The sequence below is a fragment of the Choloepus didactylus genome, chromosome 1, assembly GCF_015220235.1.
Source record: "Choloepus didactylus isolate mChoDid1 chromosome 1, mChoDid1.pri, whole genome shotgun sequence".
NCBI lineage: Eukaryota > Metazoa > Chordata > Mammalia > Pilosa > Megalonychidae > Choloepus > Choloepus didactylus.
Window position 1 is genome coordinate 172777980 of NC_051307.1, and position 11919 is coordinate 172789898.

General features: G+C 36.4%; 1 pseudogene; it reads left to right on the forward strand.

The window, feature by feature from the left end:
- The first annotated feature begins 10444 nt into the window (after positions 1-10444).
- On the forward strand, positions 10445-11535 carry LOC119526375 (annotated as a pseudogene).
- The last annotated feature ends 384 nt before the right edge of the window (positions 11536-11919 follow it).

An 11919-nucleotide genomic window follows, 5' to 3' on the forward strand; every position in this document is an offset into this window, starting at 1 on the left:
GGACATCTCAAGCTGGGGATGAGCATGATGCGTTGAGAAGGGCACAGCTTCACTTCTGTGACCTGTTTATCAAAAACGCATCATCACATGGAAAAATCACGCTAAGTCCAAGTGAGAAACACTATAAATTAACTGTCATATGCTCTTCAAAAGTATACAGGCTACGAAAGACAAAATTTAACAGAGGAATGTCTCCTGATTAAAGGAAAGTAAGAAGTTATGACAACAAAATATACCTTCTGATCCTGCATTGGGTTCAGAGTCACTACAAAGACATTTTGGATCTGTTAGCAAAATTGGTCTGTAGATTTAGGTATTAATGTCCTGATTTTGGCCATTGTACTGTGGTAATAGATGTCAACATTTGAAGAACCTGGATGAGGAGTATAAGGAATTCTTTGTATTATTTTTGCAACATTTTTGACTGAAATTATTTCAAAATCACCCTTCCCCTGGCCCCCTGACCCCTTCCCCCCAAAAAAAACAACTTCTGAAGTAGTATTACTGACATTTTTGTTCAAGGAAGTCCATACATTCATTGAAAACATTTCAACATCAAATCTTCAAACAAAGGACCAATATCAGATGATCATACCATGTTAAACTATGGCATTAAATTGGAAACTGCTTTATGAAAATATGATGTTATTGCTGTGTTGTTTAATTCTTCAAAAACATATTATGCTTGTTGGAAATTACTCTTGACAAGGACTTATAAAATCAATATTTCTTTCTACCTCTATATCTTGGGCATAAATTAGTGCATGTCTCTGGATCTCCATCTTTTTCTCTGAAAAAAATGGAGAAAACAATATACTGCTTCCTGAAATGTTACAAGCTATTGCAAACAAAGACAATCAAAACAATTGTAATAAAAACTCTTTAAACCAATCCTTGCTATCATCTGTAAACTCAGGTTCGATATTCCATTCTGAGTGTGTAAACAAATAATACTAGCATTTTCCTCTAAAGGCAAACTTTTTTGAAATACGATTACATTTTTCAATAGGTTTCCCTTTAGTGAAAATGGATTTTTCTACCCAGAACTTTCTCCCAGTTCTCAAGAGGCTGTGTTTTAATTATGTCATTCCTTGATCTGGGGTCTTTCCTATTATTTGTTTAAATGCTATTGTTTGTTCTTGAATTGATCCTCTTGTTCAATTTCAGGTTAGCATTTGCAGAAACACAGAGTGAATTTCTCCTCCTGTTGCCTTGAGGATATTCATCAGAAACATCATGTTCTTGATGGAGATTCTCCTGATGAAAAGGTTCACAACAAAAAACAAATTACTTTTTGGTAACAATCAATGGCACTGTCCAACACATTTTCCCTTTCCCTTTATTTTTCCATTCTCTTTGTCCCTCAGCTTCCCGATTCTCTTCATATAGAAAATGGACTATAATTTATCTTTAAAGAAATACTACGACTTCCTCTTGGTCTTAATTAAAAAAGGCCTGTAGTTCATCTAGATACCTAGATTCCTAATCAGGCTATGAATTCTCAGTGAAGGGCCTCAGAATCAAGCTCATACTGGAAAGCAAAGCATAAAGGGGAATCTGTCTTCCTGCGGCTCAACAGAAATGGGACCTTCTGCCTATGAGGAGACAGAACTTTATCCCAGTCAACTTCCTTTTCTTCTCTTTTTCAGTTAAAAAAAAAGTGTTTGTGTGTGTGTGTAATATACTTATTTGAAATTTGTTTTGTTGTGTCATGTTATTTCCACAGTAATGGGTATATTATGAATCCACATGGAATGGCTAAATTATTTGTGGGTGTATTGCACACCAACTTTTTCACTGCTATTAATCTTGTTTAGCACCTAGAAGACTTCCTTTATAGTACAATGGGATTGTAGAAATAAAATGCAGTGTTATTATGACATTGTTCTGCATTCAGTACAACATCAACGGCAGCCAAGTTGACCTGAAATGGCCAATTTACCGAGCTCAGCTTGTCTGAGTGATTTTGCATGTTGAAAATTATCTATTCAACTCACAAAGAATATTTTCTCTCAAAAATACATATTTGGCATCCCTGTGCATTATTAACTATGTTCTGAGTGTTATTCTCCCTCAGTTGCTACAAGGAAATCAAATGACTCATGTTTCTGAAGATTTGGGGATAGAAGGAAGAAACTATGATTTCAGAAATCTAGCTTCTTACTATGACAAAGAGAACAAGTTTCTTTCTCCCATGCTCTTTAGCAGGTCTTGTAATCACAGTACTCAAAAGGAAGTATCACTATTCTACGTGCACTAACCGATGCCTACCAAAGAGAATGTATGCGGCAACATGGTAGGGGTAGCACCTGTTGCCTGGAAATACGATTATGTCTAAAGAGTTTCCTCTTTCCCTCCAAAGAGCTAATATCATCTTCAAACTACAGTAAAGATCTCTCCAAAATGCATATTGCCCAGGAACTCTCATGTGTCAGGATAGAGCTTCTCTGGTAATGACTCTGGGTGAGGAAGAAGAAATGGGGGGTGGGGTGGGGATGGGGGTATAAGGTCACAAGAATAGAAGGAAGAGGAAGAGCTCAGAGATTCAGAAATACATCTAATTAAGCCATCAGCAGCCTCTCAAGTTTACCTCAAGCCAAAATTCTCTCATTTTTTTGAATAGGAAAATAGGATAATTTTTCCTTTACTTACAAATATTCCAAGAGTATAAGTTACCTGGTGTAATGATTTCCATTAAGAACCTTTCAATATTTCTTCCTGCTTGGATTTCACAAAAGTGTGCTAACATTACCATAGAAAGCTCCACTAAATTAAAATATTGTTATAGCTAAATGTTACAGGTGTTACATTATAATTCATGATAAAAGGTTATTCATTAGTTCAAGGTTCTGGTAGCACAATCTTTCTGCCTTCATTACTAAGAAGTAACAATGTTCTTTGCTTCTCTAATAGTGACCTAATTGTTCATTTTCCTAATGCTAGGCCTTATGAAAATGGAAAGAATGTGATGAAAAGATTGTTTCTTTCCTAGAAGAAGGAAAACTGAATAATGTGCCATGAAAGACGCAGTTACAGAGTTAGAAAAACTGGGTTTGAGATTCATCTTCTGCATGTATCTGTATGTGTCATTAAGAAAGTAATTTCTTCTTTCTGAACTTGTTTCTTCCCTGTAAGATGGGGACATAACAATTGAACTTAGCCTCCAAGGATGTTGTGAGACTCAACCGTGACAGCACATGTGATCATACACGTATACCTTTTAAAGTGTAAACTATCATTACCATTATCATCTTCAATTATTCAGGCATTTGCCTGTGAGGATATTTGACCAGAATGCCCCCAAAAAGCACCAGAGACTTTGAGGTTTTATATAGTTCATTAGATATTCACATACAATCTATGATATGAGCATGAGTCTTCAAAAAATTGCAAATTATATTGATATTGAAAATCATTTGAAAGAGGGAAAATACTATAATACCATAATACTTGGTCATTGAAGCTTCAGGAAACCACATGCAACACTTGGATGAATCCTGCCTCCTCTGCAGGCATCCTAAAGTGGTAGGATGGTTGGCACCCAAATAACTCCTAAAGCTCACAATTTTATAAGGTGTCTGAGATTTAACCTCCTTATCAATGGGGCAATGGTGTATGTTGTTAGGCAATGTCTAAAGATCTGGGATCTGGAATTTTAAGGTGGATGCTGCAGGAAGGAAACTGGAACTAAGTGGACAGTGAGATCTGGAAAGAGGAAGCAACTAGGGGAACACTGCCATTCCCAGCCCAAGTCTGGAAAAGCTTCTGCAAAACTAAGGACCAACTAACTGGGATAGAGCTCCCACCTCCTTTCCTCTGTCTCAAGCCCTCCCTGACTGTCCAGGGGAGGCTCTCATCTACCCTACTGCAGACCCGATTGCTTGGTCTAAGGAGGCTAGAGGTGGAAGAGAGGAGACATGACTTATCTCTCTCCAATCTTCTCCAGAAGAGAAGTGAGCAGAAGTTTGTCCACCTACCTGCCTCAAAAGTTTCCCCAGGCAGAGTCACCACCTACTGACAGTAACTACAGTGTCCAGCATGGCCTGGCCTTGCCCATCTTTTCAATTTCATCTTGAATAGCTTTCCTTTTGACTCACTGCACTCAAGTTCAAACCAGCCTTCTACTTGCTTTTCAAAAATGCAAGGTCTTCCCCACCTCAGGACATACTGTTTTCTCAGTGGGAAATGTTACTCTTTTTGTGTTTTGTATGACTGGCTTCTTCTCATCCATTAGTTATAAACAAACAGATTGAAGGACTAGAGTAGAGAGAGCAAGAGTGGGCCCATGCATTTATAAACACAGCACGGGATAGAATAAAGCTGGAATTCACACTTTGAGAAGAAGGGATGGACTATTAAATAAATGCTATTGGGATAGTTAACTATACAGTTTGTAGGAAAATAGCAGTTTCCAAAAATAAGTTCAGATGAGTTTTTATAATACCAAAAAAAGCATTAGAAAATAGAGGGAATCTGATTTTTTTATACTTAGAGTAGGAAGGGCCTTATCACACCAAAACAAATCACAAAAACATTAATTACTATATCAAAAATAAAAATTTTCCATAAGATAAAGGCACCCCAAATAAAGTTAAAATGTAAGTGGCAGACCTGGGAACAGTATTTGCAGTATATAATTCAAGGGCTTAATATCCAGAAAATATAAAGCGTTCCCACCAATGAGACCAAAAAAAGCCCAATTTTAAAGTGGTAGAATAAACAGTCAATTCACATAAGAAGTTAAAATGGCCAATAAACTTATGAAAGAGTTCTTAAACTAACCAATTTTTATCAGGGAATTGCAAATTGTAACAACAATAAAAAGATAAATTTTAACAATACAATTTGGAAACAATTTACAATCAGCTTTGGCAAGGGCATGAATAGGTGGGAATTCTCAGGTACTTCTGTAAAAGTAGATTTCTAGTGTGTGTGTGTATGTGTGTGTGTGTTGTGTGTGTGTGATTTAGAATTTGTCAGTATTCATCAAAATGTAAAATGGACATGCCATTTTGTCCCAGAAATATAATTTCTAGCTACTTATCATAATTAGCAATTATAAAGGATTATAGAGGTCATTTGTTAGAATATTTTGTGAGAAAGTACATTTTAATGATGAAAAATATTTGTTTCAGGAGGAAAGTCCCTAAGCATTTTCCTAAATAGAAAAATGACTGAAATGAAATACAGTACAAAAAATGTCAAATGTGGTGGAATTATAGTAGCTATTAATATATTTTTTGCATTTTCCATATTTTCTCCAAGGAATGTCTATCAGTTTTACAATTGAAGCATACATAATTTTTTAACAAAAATATACATTCAAATTAAAAATTGCTGATCGTACTTATTCACATCAAAATATCTTTCATTCAGTATAGACTGTATGCCATTACTCTACATTAACCTCCCAGAAATGAATGAGTCCTCAGAGTGATCTACTATCTTAAACATTGGACTTGAAAAATATGACTTAGCATCTACTTCCTCCACTTCACTTCTAGAAATAAAGAGAGGAAGGAGAGAGAGAGGGGGAGGGAGAGCGCTTACTCTCAAAATAGTGATCATCTTTATTTTGCTATCAGGACCATTGCCTCAAAAGATTCTCAAATATCACCTTTGCTTCTTCTCCATTTGAAGAGTCCCATCAGCATACACAAAAGCCTCAGAAATCAGTAGTATCTTTCCAAAATATTGCATGTCTATTTGAGGGAACTTGGGTGTTGTTTCATCTTTGGCATATGCTGACTTTTGTCTCCTCCTCCTTCTGTGGCATGGTGATGCCTGCAGGCTGTAAAGCATCCAGCACATTGTGGACACTCTGATAAATATTATATTATATTATATTATTATTATTATATTATAGCTCTCTTTGCAGCTGTATAATTCTTCCCTTACATTGAGTGTCTCCTCAGACAGCTGTCACATCCTAGCTTTCAGAGGCAGAGATCCCTTGCCAAATTAAAGCTTGAGAGAAGCACATTACATCCTCTTGTCAATGTGGGAGTGTGAGATGTGAATGCCTACAGGCATAGACGTCATTCAAAGACACATCTATTTGATAAATACTGTCTTAAGAGCCAATTCATATTGACTACCTGGCCAATTCAATCAATTGTACAGCCATCTGTCACAGAGAGTTTGTATGATGCCCAAGGTACTGGTCAATTCCAGGGGGAAAATAACCCAGTTCATCTGAGACCTTCTGGTTGGTCTCAGATTTTAGGTTGCTAGTTGTATTAATTTAATAATGTATTTTTAAAGAGAAATTTTTTTTTAAATGCAATTCGTTATTGAGTGAAGATATCATCAATCTTCATCACTGATTTATTAAATAATTGGCTACATTTTATGAGGTTTATAATTTGCTAGGTACTGTGCTTTTCATGTATTTCCCATTTAATATTTTTAAAAATCTCAAAGGATAGTACTATAGTGTACTTTTGTACACTTGGAAAAGCAGAGGTCAAGGAAATGTAAGTAGTTGTTACTGACCACAGAGTAAGACACAGTCTGTGGAATGCATTTCGGTTCCATTTGACTCCATAATGCTCACAAGCTTTTTTGGAAGTACTACAATAATGGAAAGAATGTGCTGGCAATGTTATTGTTCATTCATTAATGCATTTTAAAAATGTGCACTATTTCTGATTCAAGTCTATCTAGAAATTAGCATTAGAAAAGTAAGAAAAATTGCAAGTTCATGTACCTCAAGCTAGTGATTCCACTAGTATAACAGAAAATAAGAAAAACATCTGTGTGTAAATCAGATGACTACATGATGCTAAAAAAAGGTTGTTGAGATTAAGGGTGTTTTTCTTTTATGTTTCACTAATTTCTAAAAATCAGTCATGTTAATTTTATAATAAGAATAAAATATTTAAAAAAGAGATCCACTATTAATCAAATCAGATCAGTTTCTTTGTTCTAAATGGTTACATATTAAACTATGATTGCAAAAGTTAAAATTAACCATATTTTTTTCTTTCTCAAATAGCTAATTCATCAAAAAAGAGCAATCATGATTTACCAAAAGAATTAATAAAGATACTTTGCTAAATCACTGCCTGGATTCATTTGCACAATATATTTTCCCTGATCACAACTTCCAATAGGATACTTGATAAAAAGTTAATTTTTTAAAAGGGAGAGAATTTTAGGAAGTTTGATTATAATTATTAATAATTTCTTATTTACATAGTTTACCAGTACTGTACATTTTAATTAACTTACCCTTTCACAAGCACATTGAAATTGCTTTTAGTGCACTAATTGCAAAAAAATAGTTGTCAAATTCTGCACTTAGTCATGCAGCTATAAATTTCATTGTCTCCCTTATGAGGTTAAGGAGCGTACAATAAAGGCAGTGATTTTAATCCATGAATTCATGAGGCATTTCCTATGATTTCTTTGATTTCTATTAAATTGTGTAATAAACTAGATTGTAAAGGCAAGCCACATCATGAAGAGAAATAATTATCGCCTTGTCCTGGCAATGGAAACATTCATGTAGACGCTTCCCACAGTGGGAAGTGGGGAGGGCCTGCCATGAATCCTTGACAGTCCCACTCAGGCTCCCTCCAGAGAAGTGCCCTGAAGTTAGCAAGGTGGACAGCAGTGGAGGGGTGGCCCTTGGTGCGAGCAGGAGGACTGACACAACTCCATCTTTGCAGTGAATTGTTTTTTAAAGGAGTATTTTTTTCTGTCTTTAAATGCTGGCAACTCTTGATGTTAATTCTTCTCTAATACAAGTCATCTACAGTGAAGCTTTTGAATTAGAAATACCTGTTTAAATTAAACACTTAGATGATGTAAGGAAGTTTTTTATTTATTCAAATTGGAAAAACACTGTTATTGACTTCCTAGGGTTAAGAGAGCTACATCTGTCTGTCTATCTGTCGGTCTATCTACTTTATCTTTCTTCCTATCTATCTATCTATCTATCTATCTATCTATCTATCTATCTATCTATCTTTCTGCCTGCCTTCCTATCTGTCCAGCTGTCTGTGCATCCATCCATCCATCCATTCATCCATATATCTACCTAGTTGCTTTTTTCTCCTGAGTGCTCTGCCACTAAGGAATTGTGTAATTTATATTAATTTAAATTAATGCAATTAATTTAAATAAATACAATTAATATAAATTACACTCAGGAATATAACTCCATCTATGTATTGAAAATAACATATTTATTCTGTATGCACCAGAGCCATAATAGTTCATGATATGAATTATCTGTTTTCCCACCTTCAAACTACTAATTTCTTGAAATTGTTTAACTCATTTGCCCAACTGCAAATATCAAAACAGTGATTTACATTTATTTCAATTATATCCTCTCATCATCTTGAAATATCCATAAAAAAGAGAGACCATCTTTGTGCGTAAAATAATCTTGCAGTGCCATTCAAAGGTTTGACTATTAGCATAAATATTGCTATGAAGATAATTAATACAGGCTGACTGCTTTACGCACACAATGGACAAATTTGATTTAACATTCTATTCAGACATGGTGTTTTATGCTATCTCACTGCTGATTTAAAAGGCAATGGTTGAGCTATAGGTAAAGACAAAATTGAGTTATATCAAGGTTGTGTGTGTCACTGTGCTAGCCAGGGTATCCTATGTAATCTGTCTGTTGCAGTGTTTATGAAACATTCCATCTGGCACAATATGCCTCCAAGACAGAAGGTGCTGGCATATTAAAGATGCGAGCACTCACATATGACTATTTACCCATTTATTATTTCAGCCTAAGGAAGTCAATCTTTAGAAAACAGTGAAGAGATTAGCAAACTCAGACATTTGACTCAGATATAAATTTGAGGATTACTACATTCATAATACATCAAGATATTTTAATAGAAAGTGGGATTTTAGTTTGAAGCTAAAAACAAATAAATCCTAGAGACTTTTTCTTTCTGTTTATGGAAATTGTACCATTTCCTTTGCTTGGCTGATTTTCATTTTTGGAGAAAAGAACTTATAAAACAAGACATGCAATGTCACAACAAGATATGTTAACTGAGCAAATTTTAAGGCAGTATCCAAGAAAGAAAAACACTTCATTATAGACCCAGCTCTCTCATTAAAAACAAACTAATCACTAGATGGTCTGTGATTACATTTCATGGACTGTTTAACAAATTGCAGTGACTATTACCTTAACATGCACTCCACTGCAGTTTAACTTGGCAAAAAAAAAATTTTTTTCCATCCACCCCCAGGGTGATGAGTTATATAGTTGGAAGGAGAAAATTACATCTTTCCATTGACAGAGAGAACATTAAGTGCCTTTTTTTACATACTGGGAATAATGGAGATGTTGACATGAAAAGGGCACTCACATTCTCAACAATACTGGTTCTGCAACTGTCATTTGGTAATCTACCATGAAGGAAACATCTAACCTGGCACCTCACCCATATCTCATTTAATTCTCAAAACAAACCTTACAAAGATGCTATTATCATCCCATTCTGTCTATGAGGAAATTAAGGCTAAGAGAGGTTAGACAATTGTTCAAGCTTGGCTTCACCCCCAGTGATGTCTGAATCCAAATCTTATCCATGCTCTTTCTATTGAGATTCCATTGAGTGGAATATTCCAAGCAGAAGTCACACTGTAGGAATATTATAACATGTGAATAAAAATATTCTAAATCTATTCCTCCTGATTGGACTGTTCGATTTTAGTTCCCTGAGTTAAAATTTGAAGAGTTCATCTAACACAAACTTAACCTACCTTAACTCTAAAATGCATCCCAACAGATCTGCACCTCTAGTAGGACTCTTCTCCCTAAACTTCAGTTCCTCCTGCTGCAGGACATTACACTTCCATGTCTTTTTAACACCTAAAATAAATTATAATCCATGTTGCCTCCATTTTTCTCTCTGCCAAATGCTGCACCTTTTAAATATTTCCAAGGTTTATAAAGCCTCCTTACGATAGTAAAATTGTAGCTGTATTTTATTTTCCTCCCTCCCTTTTAGTTTCTTATGTCTTTTTACTATCAATTCTAATCATTTCTCATCCATATTTCACTGAAAGATAGCTTATTTTTCAGATCTGAAGAAAACAAACTTTCTAAATTTCCAATAGTTTTCTAAGTTCCCTTTCTTCCTTCTAGGTCTTTCCCTGGTGCAAGTGACCTCTAATTATCCTGCCATGCACAACACTCAAGATCTCACACAGTTAGAAAAACACAAAAATACCTTAAACAATAAGAACTATATTCCTTATGAACTATTGTCTTACTTTCTCTGAAATAATATTCAACTGTCTCTCAAATACAGAAAGGAAGGAATAGGTCCCTGGTCTGTTATTTCTTCAATGTGTTTCATATTCTCAAAAGAAAAAGGTTCAGGCTCTCTGCTTCGACCGGTTCAACAGACAGCTGCATCTGCTCGTGCATTGCCAGCCACTTCCCTGAGACACCATGGTGAAGGTTGGGATAAATAGATTTGGCTGTATTCGGCACGTGCTCTTCAGTCGAGCAAGGTGCAGGTTGTCACCATCAATGACCCCTTCTCTGACCTCAAGTACAAGGTCTACATGTTCCTGTATGATTCCACCTACAGTAAGTTAATGGGAAGAACCAGGCTGAGACAAGGAGTTTCCCATCAAGGGGAAGCCCATCTCTATATTCCAGGAGTGAGATGCTGCCAACATCAAATGGGGTGATGCTGGTACTGAATATGTTACTGCCTCCGCTGATCTTTACTACCTTGGAGAAGGCTGGGGCTCACTTAAAGGGTGGAGCCAAAAGAGTCATTATCTTTCGAGGCAGCTCTTCCACCTCATGTTTGTGATGGGCATGAACCATGAGAAATGTAGAACTCCCTCAAGATTGTCAGCAATGCTTCCTGCACTACCGAGTACCTGGCCTGCTTGCCAAGGACATCCATGACAGCTTTAGCATCATGAAGCAATTTGTGATGCAGTTGGTGCCATCACTGCCACTCAGAAGACTATGGATGTCCCATCCATGAAACTGCAGCATGATAGTCAAGGGGCTTCCCAAAACATCCTATCTTTATCTGCCAGCACTGCCAAGGCTGTGGGCAAGGTCATCCTTGAGCTGAATCAGAAGCTCACTGGCATGGTCTTCCATGTCCCCACCCCCAATGTGTCTGTTATGGATCTGAACTGTCACCTGGAGAAAGTGACCAAATATGATCACTTCAAGAAGGCAGTGAAGCAGGCATCGAACCATGCCCTAAAATGTATCCTGAACTACACTGAGGCCCAGGTTGTCTCCTGTGATTTTAACAGTTCACCCATTCTTCCCCCTTTGATACTGGGGCTGCCATTGCCCACAATGGCCACTTTGACAAGATCAGTTCCTGTTATGGCATTGAACTTGGCTGCAGCAGCAGGGTGGTAGACATTCAAGGTGTAAGAGCCCCCTTGACCACCATCGCCAGCAATAGCAGGAGAGGCAGAGAGAGGCAGTCAGCTGCTCCACCTCAATCCCTCCATACTGAGAATCTTCCATCCTCCACGTGGTTTCCATGCCAGACTCCCTGAAAAAGGACAGGAGTTTAGAGAGCCCTAGCTTGTCAAGTACCATCAGTAGAGTACACTGTACTCAGCCAAAACAAAAAAAAATTATGTTCAAGATCTTCCAAAAGAAAACTTACCAATCTCTAACGAGCCTTAGCTGTACTCTTTTGTGTTTTCATTTCTTAAGATAAAATTTACATATAGTGAAATATATAAATCACAAATGAATTTTAGTCAGTGTATATACTAGTTAAGCAACATTGTGATCAAGATACAAAATGCTTCCATTACCCTAGAAAATTCTTTGTGCTCCCTAAAGTCACTATCCATTCCCATAAATGACCAGTATTCAGCATTCTATTTTCTAACACCATAGTTTAGTTTTACCTGCTCTTAAATTTTATATAA